At 45.7% G+C, this 21,191-nt stretch overlaps 1 long non-coding RNA gene across 2 annotated transcripts; it reads left to right on the forward strand.

Moving 5' to 3' along the window:
- Positions 1 to 17,764: 17,764 nt before the first annotated feature.
- LOC121404374 lies at positions 17,765 to 18,746 on the forward strand. 2 transcript variants are annotated; one of them, XR_005967948.1, is made up of 3 exons: positions 17,765 to 17,780; positions 18,485 to 18,577; positions 18,654 to 18,746. It is a non-coding gene; the product is annotated as an uncharacterized LOC121404374 (long non-coding RNA). The 2 variants fall into 2 exon arrangements; XR_005967947.1 differs by lacking the exon at positions 17,765 to 17,780 and adding an exon at positions 17,850 to 17,923.
- The last annotated feature ends 2,445 nt before the right edge of the window (positions 18,747 to 21,191 follow it).

A 21,191-nucleotide genomic window follows, 5' to 3' on the forward strand; every position in this document is an offset into this window, starting at 1 on the left:
GACCTGGCTCACGCCTGATCTACACACACAACTCCGCACCCACTGAGTCGCTTTTGATCGCCTTGGCGGTAGCGGTACCTGTCGTCCCTCCTTTGGCACCTCGCAGACCTTGTTCCCCTTGCCGGGTCGTACTGCTGCCTGTTGGATGGGTCACTTTGATTCTTCCTTCGACTCTCACGTTGACTTTCCTTGTCAGTTGTTCTCTCGCACTCGCTTGTGTTCACGCTTTTTCCTCGTTGTTCGCACTCCACTGACTGTCCTCCTTCACTGTTGCCGGGCTCCTCTTATACCCTCGCTTCGACGCTAGCGTCCGCGCCTCTGCCTAGCAACAGCGGTAAATCCGTGCGCCGCTGGTAATTTTCCATCGGCCTCTTCGCTTGATTCCCTCACGTTCTTAACGGGACCGGGCTGGTGGCGTGATCTCATGTCCATACATGGACATGCGCTGGACCGCTGCCGGCCCGCTCCCGCCGTTCCTAGCCTGACGCGAGCGCCGCTCCTTGCGGGCTCCTCCATTCCCGACTCTCTCCACGGGCTCGTACCGGAGGCATGATCTCATGCCCATATATGGTCATGCGCTGGACCCCTGCCACTCTAACGGACCCCGGCTCCCGGCCGGCTCTCACTCTCTTGTGAATTCGCCGTGAATTCTCGTCTTAACCCTTACTTGGTTCCCTTCTGAGGAAACTCCATTCCTCACACTTTCCCCTTTCTTTATCAGAGGAAAACTCCCTTCGTTTTCCTTCCGGCCACCTTCCCATTTGAATTCAAGCGTGCGCGCGGGCGCGCACTCACGCTGGTTCCGGACTGATTCCTCCATTGCCCGATCGGTTCGCCACCTATCGGATCAGGTCTGCCGATGTAGTTCCGGAACCAGCCCCGTGCATGATTCTCCCGATAGGTGCGCGCTTTGCGTGCACGATAGGTGCGCGCATCGTGTGAACGATAGGTGCGCCTTTGATCGTGCTGCCAGACCCTTTTCACGTGTTGCTTCCGCTTGCGGTATCTATTGTATACGCTGGCCGGCCGCGTTTTCGCGTAAGTTTTTATGTTACTGCCCTCGTGGGCTCTGTGTACCTCGCGTTCTAACCCCACGACTAGCCCGACATCAAGCTGCCATGCCCCGGGGTAAGTTGTACTTCATTCTTTATTCTTTGATTCATTTCATTCACAAATTTTTCCCTCCCCCCTTTCATACCTCGACGGACACCTCGACCTGGTTTGCCGACGCCGATACCCGGTACCGCACCCCGCGCACCCTCACGAGACGCTTTACGCGTCGGCCGATCCGGCGTGTGCCTTCCACTGCCCGAGCCACTGCCTCCGGCCATTCTTCGATGTCCACGTGTCGCCAGCGGACATTCTCCCCCGTCGGCTCCTCCACCGACTGCTGTCTCTGCAGCTGCGGCCGGGCGACCTCAGCCCTGGGATCTGGACACGACGATTGCCGCATTAGGACAGGCCTAGCCTTGGCTGTAGCAGGTGAGGGCCACACCCACGGACCGCGCTCCCACCTCTCACCTTCCGTGTCCGCTGCCGGTTCTTTCGGCGCCGTCGCTGGCGCTGCCGGTTCCTCCGTCACCGTCGCTGCCGGTACCTCCGTCGCCGTCGCTGGCGCTGCCGCTGCCGGTATTTCCGTCGCCGTCGCCGTCGCTGGCGCTGGCGCTGCCGCCTCTTCCGTCGCTGCCGCTGTCGGTGCCTCTGTCGCTGCCGCCCCATCCGTCGCTGCCGCTGTCGGTGCCTCTGTCGCCGTCGCAGCCGGTGCCTTCGCTGCTGCGTGTGTTCCCGCTGCCGCTGCCGCTGGCTCCCGCGCCTCCGACGCCGTCTCCTCTGCCATCCTGGCCTCTGCCTGCCTCCGGTGCTGCCGTGGATCACGCGCGTTGCTTCGTGGGGCTGGTTCCTACTCCCATACCTTCCGTTCTTCCTGCGCCTCCGATGGTGCGGGTCCCGACGCCCACGTTATGTGTATAACTTGGTGGTGCCATATCATGCCATTCCTTACCGCCGTGTGCACGTTTTGTGCGACACAAATGGCCCGCACACCGCGTTCTCCGGACCACCCCACTGGGACTGCTGTGCCTCTTCCTGTGGCGACTCCTTCGGTGCCTCCTCCTGTCGTGACGACGACTGTTGTGGCGGTGAGTTCGGTGGTGGCGATTTTGGTGGCGGTGACTGCGGGGGCGTTGGCTGTTGCGTGCTCTGTGGCTGCGGCGGTGGCTCGGGATGCCGGCGTTCCCATAAGGGTGCCTCCTCACCCTGTTGGGGTCGCTGCTGCCCCGCCGGTCCGCTAAACAGACCCGTATTCACCTTGAGGAACTCGCGAGCTTCGGCTTCATGCCGCGCGGCCTCCATCTGCCGTTGCAGGGCGGCCTGTGCTTCCCGCATTATGGCCTTCTTCAGCGCCGCTTCCCTTTGCGCCTTCTCCGCTGCCTTGCTTCGGGCCTCCTCCTCATGTCGCCGCTCTTCCTCGCGTCGTCTCTCTTCCTCGCGTCGTCGCTCTTCCTAGCGTCGCCGCTCTTCCTCGCGCCGTCGCTCCTCCTCGCGTCGCCGCCCCTCTTCGCGTCGCGCCTCTGCTGCTGCTCGCCGGTTGCGCTGGTGGCCGCGCTGCTGGTGTCGCTGTCGGCTGTGCTGCTGGCGTCGCTGGCGGCTGCGCTGCTGGCGTCGCCATCGGCTGCTCTGCTGGCGTCGCTGTCGGCTGTGCTGAGGCCTGCGCTCTCCGTTGCAACGGTACCTCTGCCGTCCGTCCCTGCTGAGCTGCTGTTGGCTTTGACGTCGGCTGCGATGGCGTCACTGGCGGCATGGTTTTCATCGGCTGCTGCGGCTCCCGTTGCCCTGCAGCTTCGCGCTTCTGCTCACGCAAATAGCGCTCCGCCGATCGGATGGCGATGCCGAGGAACGCTGCGTCGCGTCGCAGCTCCTGCTCCCGTGCCCGCTTCTCCTCGTCGTTGAGCTGCATTCTCCGGAGCTCGGCTCTCCTTGGAGCCGGCTCGACGGAGACCACCACCACGTCGCTGTCTTCGCTGTCCTCCTCCTCCGTTGCTCCTGGCGACACTTCCGGCTCCCGTCTGCTTCGAGGAGACGCCCACGAGGACCACTCGCTCCTTGGGGATGCCATGGGGACTTGTAAATGGGGACGCCATGAGCTCCAACTCTGGAGTCTCGCTCCGCCGATCGCACCGCTCACCTCGCGAGGGCTCCGCCCGTCGCTGGCGCTGGATCTCGGGATTGCGGCTCCCCACACTTCTGGCTTGTTCCTCCAAGTAAATTTTCAACATGGCGTTTTTTCCTTCTTTTTTTTTCCTCTTTTTAAATCCGCGCTTACGTCTGTGTCTACCTCTGGCTCGTGACTGATCGACAGCTCCAGCCTCTGCCGCCGTCGAGCCCTTGCTGTTTTTCCCGTCGTTCCGTCGTACGGTAGTTGTTCCTGCCTCTCAGCACTGGGGCTCTTCGCCGCGTTAACCCTTCCGCGGCCGGTGGGGGTCTGCTCGCACCCGATCATACCTGATCCCACCCCCTTTTGTTTGAAGAAACTTTAAATATATATATTTTCCTTTTCACATTCCCCTCTCCACCGAACTGATCGACCCCCCCTTCGGCCCATGTGAGTACTGTGAATGTGCGCTATCCTTTAATGACTTTGGCTTCTTTTCCAGCCCATCCTGCATCCTCGGTCCGTGATGCCAATCGTCATACCTGCCCCTGACTAACAGGTCCTCCGACCTTTCGCCCGGCTGCATCATGACGATCGGCCCTGGCTCGTCACCTCATTGCCGCCTTCGGTTTGGCCTTTGGCGTGACCTCTGCCCCATGCAGCTGCTTCGGACCCGAGGATCATCCGACTCCTCGCCCGTCAGCAACGCGTGGGTAGTGTCTTCTGCCCGGCCAAGCCCGACGGTTGTAGATGACCCAGGCACCCTGGACCCCAGGACCCGGATTATCACTCCCACTTCACTGGACCCCCGAGGGTATCTCTCCGCCCGGGTCTCGGTCAGCCGAACGCCTTTGGCTTCTGGATCTCTCCTCCCGTTTCTGATTCCTTATTTTCCTTCGTCGTTTGCCTGTGGCTTTAGATCCCCAATATGTGCCGTCCGTGTATGCCTATCGCTGTCTCTACGCATCTTGCATATCACCGGTGACACGAAATCAGTGATCTGGTAGGGACCGGCATACCTTGGGGCCAATTTTGCTGCGAACCACTCGGCTGCGTTAGACAGGTGGTGCTGTTTAACACACACCTTTTCACCGACCTTGGGCTTCCAAGCTCTCTTTCGCAAGTTGTAATATCTTGCCTGATCCTGGGCTGCTCTTTCCAAATTCCGCCTCACCAGCTGAAAAAGTTCTTTCAGCTTTACCGCGTGTTCGTCCGGAGTGTTTGTCTCCTGACCCGAGCCGAGTGTTTCCTCATCGTACAACGCCTTCGGCAGCCTGGGCTCTCTCCCTTGCACTATGAATGCTGGTGCGAATCCAGTGGACTCAGTGACCCCAGAGTTCACGGCCAGCATTAACTCGGGCCACTTCTCGTCGCAGCATCTCTGGTCCCCTTCGGTGAACTGCGCGATCATGGTTTTCACCGTTCTGTTGGTGCGTTCCGTCGGGTTTTCTTGCGGCGTGTACGGTGCCGTAAACTGGTGTCGAACTCCCATCTGATCCAGAAACTTTTTAAACGCCCGACTGGTGAATTGTACCCCATTGTCGGTGATCATCACCTTGGGTACGCCGAACCGGGCCAATATTCGTTCTCTGAAAGCCTTTATCAGGGCTTCTGCCGTGGCCTTTCTCATTGGCACCAGCTCGGTCCATTTTGAAAACCGGTCCACCAGCACCAATAGCATGGCGCTGCCATGTTTTGATCTGGGCAATGGTCCCACAAAATCCGCGCACACCGTCGCCCATGGTTCCTCTGGTACTTGTGTCAGCATCTTCCCGGCCGCCTGTGCCTGACTTGGTTTGAAACGCATGCAGGTGCAGCTATCCTTGCCATCATCTTCCTGCCGCCGGCGTGACCCGCCTCCGGAATATCGTGGTTCTCCCTCATGACCCGCTCCCGTCGATCCTTCGGCACGCAAAGCTTCCAAGCTACTACTTCCTCGTCGCCGGCCCGGTGCGGGATATGCCGGTACACCCCGCCTGCCTCCTCCACATAATCTGGGAACTTGGCCGGCTCCTTTCTCATCTTCTCCTTGACCTTCTTTATCCATGAGCATTGCTCTTCGGGCTCCTGTCCAACGTCCTCCGCTCGCATACATCGCTCTTCCATGGGCTATCGAGATAGCGCGTCAGCCACCACGTTCTGCTTCCCCTTCTTATACGCTATTTCGAAGTCGTATTGCTGTAACTCTAGCGCCCATCTTGCGATTCTCCCCGGCGGGCTTTCTATGCTGTTGAGCCATTTCAATGCCATGTGGTCGGTGACCACCTTGAAGTGATACCCTTCCAAATAGGGTTTGAGCTTCCTGATGGCCCACACAATTGCCAGGCATTCCTTCTCTGTAGCCGAGTAATTCTTCTCCGCACTGTTCAGCGTACGGCTGGCGTATGAGATCACCCTTTCGCCCTTCTCCGTTTCTTGGGTGAGAATCGCTCCCAATCCATAGTCGCTGGCGTCCGTCTGTAGCACAAACTTCTTCGAGAAATCCGGGCAGGTTAGCACCGGATCGGCTACCAGCCGACCCTTCACGGACTCAAATGCCTGGTATTGCTCTGATGCCCATTCCCACTTCACCTTTTTCTTCAGCAATGTGCTGAGCGGCTGTACCATGGTGGCGAACCCTGGCACGAAACGTCGAAGCCATGAGGCGACGCCCAGATACTGGCGAAGCTCTTTCACGTTCGCCGGTGGCTTCAGCTCTGCAATGGCGGCCACCTTTTCCGGATCAGTGCAGATGCCTTCTCCCGTCACCAAATGACCCAGGTACCGCAGCTCTCTTCGGCCGAACTGGCATTTATCCACATTCAACCTTAAGTTGGCCCTTTTTAAGCGTCGGAAAACCTCCTCAAGATTACGTTGGTGCTCCTCTTTCGTTCGGCCTATAACGATGATATCGTCTTGGTATGCGAAAGCATGCGGCATCATTTCCGGACCAATAACCTGGTCCAACGCCCTCTGAAACGTGGCCGAGGCCGAATGTAGCCCGAACGGCATCACTTTCCATTGGAACAATCCCTTGCCTGGCACCGTGCAGGCTGTGAACTTCCGGCTATCCTTTTCCAGTGGTATTTGCCAATACCCGTCTTTCAAATTCAAGCTACTGATGAACCGTGCTTCCCTCAGCTGATCTAAGATGTAGTCAATCCGCGGCATTGGGTATGCGTCCTTGATAGACTTTGCATTGATTTGTCGGAAGTCCACGCACAACCTCCACTGACCAGTTTTCTTTTTAACCATTACGATGGGGGAACTATAAGGGCTCTTCGATGCTCGATACACCCCATTTCCAGCAGCTTGTCTACCTTTAGGTTGATCTCCGCCTGCATCTTAGGTTCTTAGGGTAGTATCGCTGCTTAACCGGTATCGCATCGCTCATTGTGATCGTATGCACCGCCACATTCGATACCCCTTTCATCCTCTTGAATTCCTCCAATTCCTTGGCCAGAAATTCTTCGAACGGGCGTTCCTCTGCATGTCGCGGCGCCTGCTTCCCGTGGGGTCCTCGGTCTTGAGCTCCTCATCAGCCATTCGTTCCGGGGTCTCCTCATTGGCCTCCAATACTGCCACTGACAGCCTTTCTTCCAACCGCCCTTTCCGTCGGCCTCTCGCAGGGATCACGACCCCGTGCCCCGCACAGGTCACCTCTGCTCCGACTGCGGCAATGAAATCCCAGCCTAGTACCAGCGCATCGATGACTCCTGGCATTACCAGAAGTGCCATTGAGACCACTTTGTCCCCGAACGCCAGCTCCACTTCGATTTTTGTATCGATGGTTCGACGGCGTCCATCGGCCAAACGCACCTGCTTGTCGGTTTTCTCCTCGCGCCCCTCCCCACGCAGCTGTTCCGCCAGCTCACAGCTGCAAAGCTGCTAGTGGCCCCTGTGTCGACCGTGGCCTTCCATTTCCTCCCTGCGATGTCCACCACGGGTGACTTCGAGAAGGGATTTGCCGCCTTCGCTCTTCCCACTGGACTCTCCTTCTGGAACTCTACGCGATCCCTCTCCAGAGCCTCGAACTCATCCGATAGCATCATCATGTGGTCCAGGTCCTTGCACCTAAGTGGCCTGATGAATATACGCAGATCTGGCATGCTATTCTCGCGGATGAGCTCCATCTGCTCCTCGGGAGTACATTTGAGGGGTCTCATGAGGGTCTGCATGTCCACCATGTAGTCCTTGAATGGCTCTCCCCATTTTTGCTTCCACATCAACGCTCGGCCCTTCAGCTCTGGGAATCAGATTCACGTCCAGACCGTACATATCGGCCGACCATTCGACCTGTTCCAGAAACTCCAGGGGCTTCGCCGTCCCATCGAAACGGAACGACCATTCCCTCACCTGTTTGGCTACGTTCGCGTATAGTATGCGCGACTGCCTCCCGGCCTGCGCCTCGGGAACTTCCCGCCCCTCTTCGTTGCGGCTCCTCGATGGCTCCCGCGTCGTGGTGTTCCGGGCCTCCGCTGGATCCACACTCTTTGGCCGTGGTCTACTGACGGACGGCCTCGGGGAGCGGCTCCTGTCTGGTATCGCCAGGCTTGCTATGAGGTCCTCTGCCGGCATTCTCCACACCGATGACGCGCCCGCCCCTCCCGGCAACGGCAGACGCTCGTACGCGTCGGGCCTATCTTCCGCTGGCAAGGGTGAAGCTCTACCTGCCCGGAGCTCCCAGGCCTCCAGCAGGTCTGCGCACTCTGGGTCCGCCTCGTGCTTCTCCACCCAGTCCTTAAATTGTCTCAGCATTTCGGACACGGTGCCTTCCAGTTCCAGCCCAAACTCTAGGGCACACCGGACCAGTTCTTCCTTCCTCAGGGAATGGATCCATTGTTGGCCCCTCATGGTGTATAGATACCTCGCTCAGTACCGCCCTTCCCGATGCACTCCTTTCTTTGCTTGTCGTGAGGGCCCACGTTGGGCGCCAGTTGTAACAAACTGTTTCTGTCCGTCTAAATCAGCGAGGCTGGCTCAGCGGCCGACGGTTCGTTGCAACAAATTTGTATGTTGCCTCACAGACACGAAAGAATGCACGGGTGGGTTTAATTACTGGCTGTGGGTATTTTATTGGTATCTTATACTTATGGGATCTTACGTTCTATACAACAATGGATCGTTTCTTCAGTTCTATACGCTCTCTCGCCACCGGCCCCTCAGGCTCCTCGCTGGTGCTATGGCTATGCGTCCGACCTGGCTCACGCCTGATCTACACACACAACTCCGCACCCACTGAGTCGCTTTTGATCGCCTTGGCGGTAGCGGTACCTGTCGTCCCTCCTTTGGCACCTCGCAGACCTTGTTCCCCTTGCCGGGTCGTACTGCTGCCTGTTGGATGGGTCACTTTGATTCTTCCTTCGACTCTCACGTTGACTCTCCTTGTCAGTTGTTCTCTCGCACTCGCTTGTGTTCACGCTTTTTCCTCGTTGTTCGCACTCCACTGACTGTCCTCCTTCACTGTTGCCGGGCTCCTCTTATACCCTCGCTTCGACGCTAGCGTCCGCGCCTCTGCCTAGCAACAGCGGTAAATCCGTGCGCCGCTGGTAATTTTCCATCGGCCTCTTCGCTTGATTCCCTCACGTTCTTAACGGGACCGGGCTGGTGGCGTGATCTCATGTCCATACATGGACATGCGCTGGACCGCTGCCATCGGCCTCTTCGCTTGATTCCCTCACGTTCTTAACGGGACCGGGCTGGTGGCGTGATCTCATGTCCATACATGGACATGCGCTGGACCGCTGCCGGCCCGCTCCCGCCGTTCCTAGCCTGACGCGAGCGCCGCTCCTTGCGGGCTCCTCCATTCCCGATTCTCTCCACGGGCTCGTACCGGAGGCATGATCTCATGCCCATATATGGTCATGCGTTGGACCCCTGCCACTCTAACGGACCCCGGCTCCCGGCCGGCTCTCATTCTCTTGTGAATTCGCCGTGAATTCTCGTCTTAACCCTTACTTGGTTCCCTTGTGAGGAAACTCCATTCCTCACAGTGCATAAATTTGGCGTCGTTCGAGGTATCGCTCATTAAAATCTATGGAGAGACTTTGGAGCTAAAATTCGTTAACCAAACCTAAAATATGGAAAAAATGAACAAAAAATACCTTTTGGAAGGTTGCGGGCCAAACTGCCAATTGGGAACAAAGCAAACGAAAAAGGGTTGAACATTTGGTACCTGATCGCGTTCCTTTGTTCCCAATGGGCAGTTGGGCTTTTCTAGCTGTTTCAATTATCTTTTCAAAATAGCAAAGTTCTTTACAACCAGACGTAAGATACTAGAGTTATGTGAAAAAAACAATCGCTACCTCTGAAAAAAGCTTTAAAAAAAATACCAGACTTCAAAAATTCTTCAAAAAAAAGTTCTGAATAGAAAAAAAACCAAATTTCTTTAAAAAAATTTAAAGCCCCATATCTATCAGAAAAAGTCGGTTTGGATCCTTGAGGAAAAAAAAAGTTCAATTTTGTCGAGTAGTGTTATTGGAGAGGTGCAAGCGACGTTTAAATCAAGATTCGCTAGATATATGACGACCGAGAATTTGTTTGTGCTAAAGGAAGTAACGCAGGATAACCCAACCAGCTCAGGGAGATTTCCGAAGTGGGTTCCACCCAAGGGAGTTACACGGGCCGACTCTACATTCCAGTCCGGGGAAAGTACTGCTAGTGGGTATCACTCTGTTCTTCAAGCTAATCGTAGCAGGGCAAATAAAACTAGAGCATACCTTCCAAGGTTTCAAAAATATCTGCTAGGCTGGGTCGTCGTAAGTGAATGCACAAGGCCATCTGGAGTATCACGGGTAGCAAGTGAAATTGAAGCGAAGGGTTCTAGAAATGAGCAGCTGCAAGAGCTCGTACACAAATTTTGGAAGTGCGAAGAAGTCCCTGAACCAGTCGATAAGTTCACAGAGGAAAAAAAACAGTGCGAAGGTTTTGTTACGCATGTTAAGCAAGAGGCCTCGGGACATTTAGTGGTAGCTCTGCCATTTATCCTACAATTGAATTAGGCGAAACTTTTCAAATCGCTCTAACCAGGTTCCTAAACTTAGAGAAGAGGTTGAGTCGTAGCCTATAGATACGTCTATATAGAGTCTATAGATACGTCTATAGATACGCTCTTTCTTACGGCCGATATCAAGAAAATGTTCGCACGACGTGGATTGCGCTTCACGAGAGCTGAACAGAGTTTTCGATCCGCCCAGTCAACAGCTCATTGACAACGAATGCAGTCAGCGAGGAGTCAAGTTTCACTTCTTCCCCCTGCGCTCCCCGCACTTTGGTAGATTATGGGAGAGCGCCGTGAAGGTGGCCAAAAAGCTGCTGGTGAACTGCACCAACAGTACAGCACTAAACTACGAGGATCTGTCGACGGCCATCGCACAAGTAAAAGCAGTGATGAACTCTCGGCCCTTGGAAGCGTTGACGCCCGGGCACTGTTGAAGCTGTCCATGAGCAACCATTGGAAACGCATCCTAGTAGAACACAACATGTTCTGGCGCCGCTGGTCATCGGAATATCTGACGTTGCTGCAGAAGCGAACAAAGTGGAACACTGTAGCCAACAACATTCAAATTGGCACACTGGTCCTTATTGCTGAGGACAATGCACCACCCGGACAATGGCTGCTGGGAAGAGTTGCAGAGTTACACACAGGAGCGGATGGGGCAGTTTGGGTTGTAACACTCAAGACAAAAACTGGACTCTTTAAGCGCAACGTACACAAGCTCTGCCCACTGCCGACCGATTCAGATGATCTTAATGTTGCAAGGAGCTTCCAAGGTGGGGAGATTGTTGACCAAGCTTCAAGCCCATCCTAATAGACTTGCGCAGTCTTTAACTTGGCACACTAGCCATACACGACTCCGGCGAAGAGACCTCCCCACCCAGCAATTATACTTAGCTATGGACGTACTCTTAGTAATTAAGTGTAATTAATTAAATAAGTATATTAGGTTAAGATTTATATAATTGTCGTCGGTCGTAGGGAAGATTCGATAAATAAAATAAGGTCAGAAATCAGGAAAAGTAAAAGAAAAATTAATAATATCCTGTGTTTTTTATTTTTTGTGTAAAGGTGCAATAATTATGCGTCGTTTAAGGTCTTGCTCATTGATCATACAAATCTATGAATAAACGGCTGAGCTCAAATTGATTGATAACCCTCCAAATATCACATATTATAGTTTTGATTGCCGACTAGGAAAACACTGTCAAACGTACTGATGACAACCGTCAGTGCTGAGCTGGCTGGAAATATCAAGAGATACATATACATATATTATTATATGTATGTACAGTGCGCACTTTCGGGACATTCTGTATAACTAACGCATATTTTGGGGAAATTTGCATTATTTGGGGACTGTGCTCAAAATGTTTGGGTATAAAACGTATGTTTTGGGGACATTTGTAATATCTTTTGACGTTAACAGTACAGAGGAAACCTATTGTGTAATTTATAAAATAATTATCTGTTTAAAGTTAAATAGACCATAGTTGTCGCTATTTTTTCTTTACAAATATTGATATTTTATGTGAACCGATTATTTTGGGGACAACAACTTATAGGACAAATAAATTACGATTTATCATCAAATAGTTTCAGATATTTGGTAGTTTGTTACTGTATGTAGTGTACCTTCATTTTAAACCATAGTTTAAGATCGTTAGATTCAATAAAATGTTGCTTTCTTATTTGTATATACTTGTTTTTGGTCGAAGTGGCAACGCCAAAGGTATATATACATTTTAAATTAAATGTTTATATAAGGGACATATGTATATATAAATATTTTATATTAAATGTGTATATAAGGGACATATGTATATATAAATATTTGAAATTAAATGTTTAGATAAGGAACATATTCATTTTTTTGTCAGTAGAATGATGACTGTAATGATTTAAAGTGAAGATTACTTCATAAACAAGTACCGACATCCAAAAAGAAGAAGGCTATATATTCGTAGTGTATGTATTTTTTTTTGGTGTATGTTCTTCGGTACTTTCGCCGATTTGAATAATTCTTTTTTAGTTTGAAGGGCTATACTCCTACATTGGTCCCATTACACTAGTCAACACGGCATTCTGAATCAGATCAGATCATAATTATAGCCAAAATGAAGAAATTCATTTTCAGTTGCTTTTTCCGCCTCCCCCTGCCAAAGACACGCTACTCATTCTCTTTCTCGCTGGCGTTCAGTGCGCAAACAACCCCGTGGGGAGGAGATGTAGAATATAAATGGTACATCTATAATCTATATGTTAGATGTAAGATATACATTATAGATGTAGATAACAGATGTAGCAAAAATGTAATGTGTAAACTTTTTTTTTTAATTTTAAAATTTTAAAAAATCATAAGCTCAAAAATGTATATACTGACTGAGTACGGGTATAAGTAGAGTCGCGTCCCCAGAAGCGATTCACACGTTCCTTCTCGTTTTATTTAAAGACATTTTTTTAAATCTGGTATTTTTTACTCGTTTTTTTTAAGAGGTAGTGCTTCTTTTTTTTACATAACTAAAGTACCTTACAGCTGGTTGTATTGAACTTTGCAATTCTGAAAAGCTGATAACTGCAGCTGAAAATCGGGCCCAAACACATTGTAGCTGCAGCTTACCATCTGGAAAATATTAAGCTTTCAAATTCGATAATATCTTCCCAAAGACAATATAAGTATAAGATGCGTAACGCCATACGAAATTTCTGCACACGAATTTTCGGGGCTGGCTCTAGAGCTGGCTCCAGGCTCTCTTGAAATTTTTTAGAGAGAGAGCGCTCTAGAGCCAGCCGCTCTCTTGTATGCATACAGCATACGAAGGCACACGAAGTTGGTTCTTTGCCGATGCGACAGCCGAGCCGAGTCGTCGCGACGACTGTATGTGTGCACATGCATACGTTTTTTACAGCGCTGTCGAAATATACCCTTCACTTTATAAGTGTAAGTTAATTTTGCAGGACGCTACCACCCCCAATATTAAAAAACTCATATATGTATTATATGTATATATCCCTCCAATGATAATTTCTTTTCAGATGTTATATTCGATAATAATGATATACATATATAAAAATACATAATATATTTAATACACGAAATTCCATGAATCACATCGGAATAATTGCCATTAGGGTATTCAGGATGCGACGTATTCAACGCCGGTATATAATTTCGTTTCTCAACTCGTAAAAAGGTTTCCGTCTCGAAAATCGTCCGCTTAGCACAAGTACGCACACATACGTACTTGCTGTTCTGTGTGTACTTACACATGCAAGCGGATTCTATTTTTAGATTCGCACGCTCTCAAATTTGTGCGAGCGAGATGGCGCGAATTTCGTCGCTGGCCGCAAAATTGTCTTGCATATGGCAATTGAAATGTATGAGCGTTACGCATCTTATACTTATATTGTCTTTGATCTTCCGGTGTATTTTTCCGAAATTTTGACTTTGAAAACTCAGGAAAGTCGAAAACAAATTATTTCTTAGACTGAATTTTTGGTTTTAGATATTAACATTAAAAATCTATGAACAAACGGCTGGGGTGCAGCCGGTTGATCAAACCTTTAGTGCCACACTTTGTCGTTACAATTTCTAATCATATAAAAATATCGAGTTTAAGATTATTTTATCGATGCTGGAAAATAATAATACCAACATTATTTGAGCCGACGCTAATTCACACAATGCAACGAAAGCTTAACTTCACAGAGCGCGATCGATCCTGAAAAATGTATTTTTTAATAAAGTGCCAAAAGTTCTATGTATTTAGTGACAAAAAAATTAAAAATATAAATAATGCAAAATGTTTGGCTAAATTCAAAAGCGGTTGTTTTGAAGCTGAAATAATTGATTCTTCCCGTAAGTTCATATATTTCATTAAAATTTATACTAAACATTGATTAAAATTAAAAAAAAATTTTTTCAGATAGCGAAAAAACTTTACAAATAAAATGCCGGAAGTTTAATGATGATCTTGGTGAGTTCTTTTAAAAATAAAATATCAAACATTAATATATGTGTACATTGTTATTTCGTTCAAATTTCTTGTCTGTGGGTATAAACATATATGTACAAAGTGACGGGCCCTACAATTAAAAAATCGCGCGTGTTTCTCGTCTGTCTCCGTATAAATATATGCGCACATAGATATTTCGTCCAAATTTCTAGTCTGTGGGTATAAACATATATGTACATAGTGACGGGCCCTACAAATTGAAAAATCGCGCGAGTTTCTCGTCTTTCTCCGTATAAATATATGCGTACATAGTTATTTCGTTCAAATATTTTGTCTGTGGGTATAAACATATATGTACATAGTGACGGACCCTACAATTTCAAAAATCGCGCGAGTTTATCGTCTGTCTGCGCATAAAAATATGCGCACATAGTTATTTCGTTCAAAATTCTTGTCTGTGGGTATAAACATATATGTACATAGTGACGGGCCCTACAAATTGAAAAATCGCGCGTGTTTCTCGTCTGTCTCCGTATAAATATATGCGCACATAGATATTTCGTCCAAATTTCTAGTCTGTGGGTATAAACATATATGTACATAGTGACGGACCCTACAATTTAAAAAATCGCGCGAGTTTCTCGTCTGTCTGCGTATAAATATATGCGTACATAGTTATTTCGTTCAAATTTCTTGTCTGTGGGTATAAACATATATGTACATAGTGACGGGCCCTACAAATTGAAAAATCGCGCGTGTTTCTCGTCTGTCTCCGTATAAATATATGCGCACATAGATATTTCGTCCAAATTTCTAGTCTGTGGGTATAAACATATATGTACATAGTGACGGGCCCTACAAATTGAAAAATCGCGCGTGTTTCTCGTCTGTCTCCGTATAAATATATGCGCACATAGATATTTCGTCCAAATTTCTAGTCTGTGGGTATAAACATATATGTACATAGTGACGGACCCTACAATTTAAAAAATCGCGCGAGTTTCTCGTCTGTCTGCGTATAAATATATGCGTACATAGGTATTTCGTTCAAATTTCTTGTCTGTGGGTATAAACATATATGTACATAGTGACGGGCCCTACAAATTGAAAAATCGCGCGTGTTTCTCGTCTGTCTCCGTATAAATATATGCGCACATAGATATTTCGTCCAAATTTCTAGTCTGTGGGTATAAACATATATGTACATAGTGACGGACCCTACAATTTAAAAAATCGCGCGAGTTTCTCGTCTGTCTGCGCATAAAAATATGCGTACATAGTTATTTCGTTCAAATATTTTGTCTGTCGGTATAAACATATATGTACATAGTGACGGGCCCTACAAATTGAAAAATCGCGCGAGTTTCTCGTCTGTCTGCGCATAAAAATATGCGTACATAGTTATTTCGTTCAAATTTCTTGTCTGTGGGTATAAACATATATGTACATAGTGACGGGCCCTACAAATTGAAAAATCGCGCGAGTTTCTCGTCTGTCTGCGCATAAAAATATGCGTACATAGTTATTTCGTTCAAATTTCTTGTCTGTGGGTATAAACATATATGTACATAGTGACGGGCCCTACAAATTGAAAAATCGCGCGTGTTTCTCGTCTGTCTCCGTATAAATATATGCGCACATAGATATTTCGTCCAAATTTCTAGTCTGTGGGTATAAACATATATGTACATAGTGACGGACCCTACAATTTAAAAAATCGCGCGAGTTTCTCGTCTGTCTGCGCATAAAAATATGCGTACATAGTTATTTCGTTCAAATATTTTGTCTGTGGGTATAAACATATATGTACATAGTGACGGGCCCTACAAATTGAAAAATCGCGCGTGTTTCTCGTCTGTCTCCGTATAAATATATGCGCACATAGATATTTCGTCCAAATTTCTAGTCTGTGGGTATAAACATATATGTACATAGTGACGGGCCCTACAAATTGAAAAATCGCGCGAGTTTCTCGTCTGTCTGCGTATAAATATATGCGTACATAGTTATTTCGTTCAAATTTCTTGTCTGTGGGTATAAACATATATGTACATAGTGACGGGCCCTACAAATTGAAAAATCGCGCGTGTTTCTCGTCTGTCTCCGTATAAATATATGCGCACATAGATATTTCGTCCAAATTTCTAGTCTGTGGGTATAAACATATATGTACATAGTGACGGGCCCTACAAATTGAAAAATCGCGCGTGTTTCTCGTCTGTCTCCGTATAAATATATGCGCACATAGATATTTCGTCCAAATTTCTAGTCTGTGGGTATAAACATATATGTACATAGTGACGGACCCTACAATTTAAAAAATCGCGCCAGTTTCTCGTCTGTCTGCGTATAAATATATGCGTACATAGGTATTTCGTTCAAATTTCTTGTCTGTGGGTATAAACATATATGTACATAGTGACGGGCCCTACAAATTGAAAAATCGCGCGTGTTTCTCGTCTGTCTCCGTATAAATATATGCGCACATAGATATTTCGTCCAAATTTCTAGTCTGTGGGTATAAACATATATGTACATAGTGACGGACCCTACAATTTAAAAAATCGCGCGAGTTTCTCGTCTGTCTGCGCATAAAAATATGCGTACATAGTTATTTCGTTCAAATATTTTGTCTGTGGGTATAAACATATATGTACATAGTGACGGGCCCTACAAATTGAAAATTCGCGCGTGTTTCTCGTCTGTCTCCGTATAAATATATGCGTACATAGGTATTTCGTTCAAATTTCTTGTCTGTGGGTATAAACATATATGTACATAGTGACGGGCCCTACAAATTGAAAAATCGTGCGAGTTTCTCGTCTTTCTCCGTATAAATATATGCGTACATAGGTATTTCGTTCAAATTTCTTGTCTGTGGGTATAAACATATATGTACATAGTGACGGGCCCTACAAATTGAAAAATCGCGCGAGTTTCTCGTCTTTCTCCGTATAAATATATGCGTACATAGTTATTTCGTTCAAATATTTTGTCTGTGGGTATAAACATATATGTACATAGTGACGGACCCTACAATTTAAAAAATCGCGCGAGTTTCTCGTCTGTCTGCGCATAAAAATATGCGTAAATAGTTATTTCGTTCAAATATTTTGTCTGTGGGTATAAACATATATGTACATAGTGACGGGCCCTACAAATTGAAAATTCGCGCGTGTTTCTCGTCTGTCTCCGTATAAATATATGCGCACATAGATATTTCGTCCAAATTTCTAGTCTGTGGATATAAACATATATGTACATAGTGACGGGCCCTACAAATTGAAAAATCGCGCGTGTTTCTCGTCTGTCTCCGTATAAATATATGCGTACAAAGATATTTCGTTCAAATTTCTTGTCTGTGGGTATAAACATATATATGTGTAAATAGTGACGGGCCCTACAAATTGAAGACAAGAAATTTGAACGAAATATCTTTGTACGCATATATTTATACGCAGACAGACGAGAAACTCGCGCGATTTTTCAATTTATAAGCACACCGACAAAAAATTCGCGCGATTTGAAATTAATTATTTGTCATATGTTAAATTTCATCAAAATCGTTTTTGTAACAAAAATAAAAATTTTTTTATAAATTAATTTATAATATTATAATTTTCAGATGCTGTCGAACTGACCGAACAATTTCCAGAAGTGACACGCCCAGACATTATCAAGGTTGAAGCTCTGCTAGGTATTTCACAATTCAAGCCATTTCAAAAATAAAAATTGTAGTAAAACTATGTATAATAATATAAATTTCAGATTCTGTCGAACTGACCGAACAATGTCCTCAAGTTACACGCGGCGGCAGTACCAAAGTTGAAGCTCTGCTAGGTAAGTAACAATTCATGTCATTTAAAATTATGTTCACCTTTTGTGTACATCCTATAAAAAGCAATATTAATATGTCTAGAATTTGTAAACGACAGCTAAATAATGGTTGGATATTTAAAAACAATTTACCAAAAGCAATTTTTGAATGTGCTTGTTACGCTTTAACTACATTGTTTAAGAAACAAGTTTTTAAAAGTGACGTTGAAGTTCATCATCAATCATTATTTAGCTTTCGTTAACAAATTCTAGACTATTTATTATTGCGTGTTCGTATTTTTTAAAACATTTTTTTTTAAGTTTGGTCTTACATTGTTTTTATTTTATACAAATTGTTGGAGACAATTGTATTGACGAGGCATAGTAACTGTTTTAACGTTATCAACGGCTTTGTTTCGAATAAATTTGTTTCATATTTCATTTAAAGCACATCTTATTTGTAAACCCTAAAAAGACACCTGTCATTATTCAGCATTATCGTTTTATACTGAAACTACTGCTCTTGACTTTTTGCATTTGTTTATGAAACTAACTTTAATGGACTGTAAATTTTATTCATTTCAGATAAACGTAATGGAGATCGCACAAAAACCAGAACAGTTGATGTGGCTGGATCGAAAACTATTGTTTCGTTTGTCAAGGATGTCTGTGCTTCGAGTAAGTATACCAGTTCCTTAACTTTCCAACTGCCATATATTTTTTTTACTGATTTTTAAATTTTTATTAATTTTAGATAAACTAAATGAAGACCGTGGAACAGTTGATGTGGCTGGATCGCAAACTGGTTTTTCGTTTGGCAACAGCCTTCCTAATTTTGAAAAGGATGTCGGTGCTTCCAGTAAGTATACCACTTCCTTAACTTGAAAAATGTAATTTTGTACTGATTTTTTAAAATTTTTATTAATTTTAGATAAACTAAATGAAGACCGTGGAACAGTTGATGAGGATGGATCAGAAACTGGTGTTTCGTTTGTCAATGAGAGCACACCTTATTTTAAAAACAATATCGGTATTCAAAGTAAGTGATTTTTTCGTAAATAGTATGAATCTATCAGGTATTTGTTGAATAAACTTGAACTTTTTTTTATAATTACAATATTGAACAAATTTGTGGTTTTTAAGTGTGTCCGAATTGACAGTTTGATAATTTTTATATATATATAGATTCGACGGTACGGTCAAATGACTCATTAAAATCTAATGCCCAGTCTGAAACACTTGTCTCGCTATTCGAGCCCAGTAATTTAAGCCTTAATAGTACAAATGATTTGTCTATATCGTTATCTACTGAGACCCCTGTTTATGATATAAGAAAATTATCAATTCCCATTTCTCAACAAAGAAAGAGCAAGCAACATTTCTGTATGTATTGTAAAAAGCTTCAAACAAAATTTGCAAGACATCTGCAAGTAATTCATAAAAATGAAAAGGAGGTTAAACAAATGTTGCTTTTTCCAAAGCTTCACGCAGAAAGAAAAAAATTGATCGAAAAAATCCGAAAAGCTGGTGACTATCTGCATAACACAGATCAAGCATTCAACAGTGGCACTTTAATATTAACTCGTCAAAAAAGGGCTAATTCGGGAAACACTGCCGAAGATATGGTATGCTGCAAATCATGTCGCGGATTTTTTCCAAAGTCTACCATTCGCTGTCACGCCAAAAACTGTAATCTAAAAACCGCCCGTAATATATTAAGGGATGGCCGCGTTATGACTGGATTTATGCACGAAGCAGCAAATGACATTCTGCGCAAGAAAGTTATGCCAGTGCTAAGAGACGATTTGGTGACGAGAACCATAAAGTACGACCATTTAATTGTTTTATTTGCAAATTCCGAATGCATGAAACATTCAGAGCTACAACATGATATGATACGCGCAAATATACGTTTACTTGGTCGGCTGTTACTTGATATTAAAAGTCAATCAAAAAATGAAGTAAATGAGCTTAAGGAAGTAATGACCCCCAAATATCACGACATCATTGTTAAATGCATCCGTAATGTGGCTAAGTGGGATAATGAACTCATGTTCTTCGGAACGCCCTCGGTGGCGACTAACTTAACGTCTTTAATAAAGAAATGCGCAAAAATATTTCATTCTTTTTGTATAAAAAACCTTGATATGGAAAAGAAACAAATTGTTTCGGATTTTTTAGCACTTTGGGAAATGGAGGTTCACATCGACATCAATAAAAAGGCGATTGAAGACCAGACGAAAAAAAACGGTCGACCAAAATTATGTTGCCTTCTAAAGAAGACATTAAGAAACTTTTCGATCATGTCAATAAAATATCCGAAGAAGCTCTAGCAGTTTTGAAAGTTAAATTCGATTTGGCGAAGTGGTGTTCCTTGGTCCAAAGTACTTTAGTCAGTCTTCAAATTTTTAATCGCCGTCGTGCTGGTGAAATAGAAAGGCTAACGATTGAAAACTACAAAACATCCCATGAAGCAGCTGAGAACATGGACGCGGATATTTTAAAAAAACTATCAACAAAAACACAACAAATTGCAAAAAAATATTCCCGAATCACCATTCGTGGAAAATTAAATAGAACGGTGCCTGTCCTTTTGACACCGTTTGATAAATTCTGCATTGACACTATTTTAAAATATCGCAAGGACGCTGGTGTAAAAAGTACAAATGACTACATTTTCAGTGTGCCACATACTGGTAACTTGGCTAAAAAATATATTCGGGCGTGCCCAATTTTAAAAAAATATTCTGAGGAATGCGGTGCAGTTTGTCCAAAAGCCTTGAGAGGCACAATGCTTCGAAAGCATCTAGCAACGTATACCTCAATGCTGAACGTAGAAGACGTACAAATAGATCGTTTGGCGAACTTTATGGGTCATCATAAAGATATACATAAGGAAATATACCGTGTCCCTGCTACAGTTGCCGAAATTACTGAAGTTTCTCAAATGCTCATGGCTGCTATTAATATTGAAAGTGAGGTAGAAACTGAGCAACAAAGTGAAGGTTTGTGTCTCCCCCTTTCAATGGAAAGGGGCGTATCGTTATTTCTAAATGTGTTTTGTCTTCCCGTGTTTGTCTTACCAGAATCCTTTAAATTTTTGTATGACCTAGACTTAACTTTTCAAATGATCGCATGTTTGATTTATAGTTGCATGAATAAATAGATTTGAGTTTAACCCATACGTGTACTGCTACTTATGCTAACTAAGTATACTTAAAACTATTTCTTTTATTCACAGCTGATAATCAATGTAATGATCCTGAAGCGGAAAATGAAACCGACAGTGAAT

This window comes from Drosophila obscura, unplaced genomic scaffold (genome assembly GCF_018151105.1).
Source record: "Drosophila obscura isolate BZ-5 IFL unplaced genomic scaffold, ASM1815110v1 contig_194, whole genome shotgun sequence".
Taxonomy (NCBI): Eukaryota; Metazoa; Arthropoda; class Insecta; order Diptera; family Drosophilidae; genus Drosophila; species Drosophila obscura.